The 3,024-nt window shown below is 34.1% G+C and overlaps 1 non-coding gene across 1 annotated transcript; it reads left to right on the top strand.

Annotated features, from left to right (window-relative positions):
* Nucleotides 1–1,470: 1,470 nt before the first annotated feature.
* On the top strand, nt 1,471–1,544 carry Trnai-aau (transfer RNA isoleucine (anticodon AAU)). The gene has a single exon. It is a non-coding gene; the product is annotated as a tRNA-Ile (tRNA).
* The last annotated feature ends 1,480 nt before the right edge of the window (nt 1,545–3,024 follow it).

Below are 3,024 nucleotides of genomic sequence, written 5' to 3' on the forward strand. Positions count from 1 at the left end.
CTTCGCACATATTAGCGATGTAACATCTACATTGCTAGGGTGGCACCGCAGCTTAAAGGAAGCCAGAATGACATGTTTTCCCCCTCTCTTTCGATTGGAGAGAAAGAATCATGTACCGTCATTAGCATCTCCACAATTTGAAATATGAGCAAAGTGGAGAAGAAGGCATTTGGAACATATTGTTTGCAATAAATACAGTTCGTAACGTTTTCGCTGGGTGTTTTTCTTTCTTTTTTTCATAAGAGTTATGTACACATTTACCTTATTTTTATGTCTTCTAACTTTTGGATTTCCTCCGTTAATCATTTTCTGTGTCAAGTTATGTATGTCGTCTGTCCAAAGTCTTTACTCAGTCTTATGGACTATATCAGAACCTTTGTGTTATCAACTGGCCGCATAGCTCAGTTGGTTAGAGCGTCGTGCTAATATCGCGAAGGTCGTATGTTCGATCTCCCCTGTGGTCATGTTTTTATTGCCTTAACGATTGTTTACTCTCCTCTAGTACAAAATTAAATTTCCAATTTTTTTCACAGGTTCAGAAATACAAATTTTGACTTCGCTTTTACGTAACCTAATTTTTCGTGAAATTATGTCTGTCAGCTGTAACCATATGTTGCTCATTTTTATAGCTTGTGTTGGTGGGATTTGATTACCAATCGGCCACACAGCTCTGATGGTTAGCGCGTGGATTTGGTCAGCCTCCCTGTGGCCGTACTTTTATTTTCTTCTCCTTTTTTCCTCACTTCTATTATATTACACAAATTTCCATTTCAATTTGGCAATGGGTACAACAACAACAACAACAACAAAAATGTATCTAGTTATCTACTAGACCAGCAAGTTGCTCTCCACCTTTTTTTTTTTCTTTGACCGCCGCCAGTCAAAGAAAAAAAAAAAAGGTGGAGAGCAACTTGCTGGTCTAGTTATCTACTAAATTTCTGTTCAACAGAGAGACTGCGGAAATGCGTCTTTATTGTTAATCAACACCATTAAAAAAAAAACGTCAGGCTTTGTTTACAAAGTACTTTGTACAAGATAATTCCTTATTAAAAATAGATAAAGAGGAATTGTTTATAACCTGGTAGATTTGACACTTTTGAAGTCGGGTAGGTAGAATTAATATTTACCAACTTTTGTGTCTCAATGATATTGCTGAAATCTTATTGTAATATTTTCATCTGACCTTGTTGACCTAAACATGTTTTCAAATACCTTTTACGCATTATCTTAAATTGGAGAAATAGACAACACAATGTGTTTCTTTTTAATTTGCAGTAAATTTCTTTTTAAATGTTTTCGTGGCTTTTATAATTGTTACGTACACATTTACTTTGTTTATGTGTTGTTTATATTTCTTCTAACTTTTTGGATTGCCTCTATTTTAATCATTCTCTGTGTAAAAGTATTTATACCAGCTGTAAACTGACTACTTATTCTTATGTTGTATTTAAGAAGCCAAAGTTTTCAACTGGCCGCATAGCTCAGTTGGTTAGAGCGTCGTGCTAATAACGCGAAGGTCGTGGGTTCGATCCCCCCTGTGGCCACTATTTTTATTGTATTAGCCAATTTCCTCTCCCAGTTTTTATTTACTCTTTTCCAATACAAAATTAAATTTCCAATTTATAACCGGTTCAAAAATATAAATATTGTATGTCCAGTGTGCATATTCATTGGTTTTCAATACAGATCCACAGACTGAAGAAGGAAGACTCGCTTTGGTTTTGTGTAGGCTTGTTCTTTGTTCATACGTTAAATTTATCAGTAATATCTGGTGTTGTCCAAACTGAATGGATGAAGTTTTTTAAGAAGTGGGATGCTAGTTGGTCTATATATAAGACCTACAGACTGAAGAAGGGAGACTCCCTTTGGTTTTGTGTAGGCTTGTTCTTTCCGTTTGTTGGGTTAAATATTTAATACCACGTCATTTGAAATTTAAATTCATCACTTGGTTTTGTTCGTTAAATCATTTCATGTGACACCACATGATTTGGAATCTGGATTTATCATTTCATTTGCTAGGTTAAACCATTTGATTTCATACTATTTCATTTGATTAATGTAATTTTGGTGGCGACAGCTGCCCATATACTAGCTGGTGTTGTCTAAACTAAATTGATGAAGTTTTTTAAGAAGTGAGATGCTAGTCAGTCTATATATATATATATATATATATATATATATATATATATATATATATATATATATATATGCACGGAATTTTCTCAAGTCACTGCTAATGAATTAATTTATTTCGACCGATTTTTGTATCCGGGCAGTAAGCAAAGTCTCTTTTCTGTTAATCCAAGGCAATGAATCGATTAGAACACATTTGTTTTCCTTGTCACGACAGTGCATTTGTATATTCAGTGGCTATTTAAATCGGATTGAAATCCTGACACGTGTAGAATGCAGCATCGCCCCAAGGCAAAAGTGTCTTAACGGAAGCCTTTATCGCCGAGAACTGACTCAAGCATGGGAAGGTTAACAACAAGTTGCCCTTGCTTTCAGGTGATGCTGCTTGATTAATCCCTAGAAGTGAGTCTCTAAAGGGTTAAGATTCTGCTATAATGTACCAGTTTTTAAGGTTTAATTATAGGTATCGCACAATATAGGCCTACAATTCATTCTGAGATCCTTCATAGATTTCAAAGGATTCAATAAAATTTCCCAATTCAGCAAATAAATGTACCTCCCTTCCATTATCATCTCCATCGATATCAAGAAAATTGACATATTATAAAGCAAAAAGTATGATCGTGACTTATGTATTTCGTCCTAAATACTTGAAAAAGAACATATTTAAGACGTATTTCATACGATCCTGAATGTCCACTAGCTTACACCGAATTAAGCAATGATAGAAGAGTGTCTGTATTAAAGAAAAAATTAATCTGCTTGAATCTTTAGAATAACATCATAACAAAAAGATATGTTTATAAGACATTTAAACAATTCAATCGATGTAATGTCTAACAACGGCTTAGCTGTTGAAACTAAAACGCTTTAAACTTCTTTTTTAAGTTT

The sequence above is a fragment of the Sinohyriopsis cumingii genome, chromosome 14, assembly GCF_028554795.1.
Source record: "Sinohyriopsis cumingii isolate HCF-2022 chromosome 14, ASM2855479v2, whole genome shotgun sequence".
In the NCBI taxonomy this organism is placed as follows: domain Eukaryota; kingdom Metazoa; phylum Mollusca; class Bivalvia; order Unionida; family Unionidae; genus Sinohyriopsis; species Sinohyriopsis cumingii.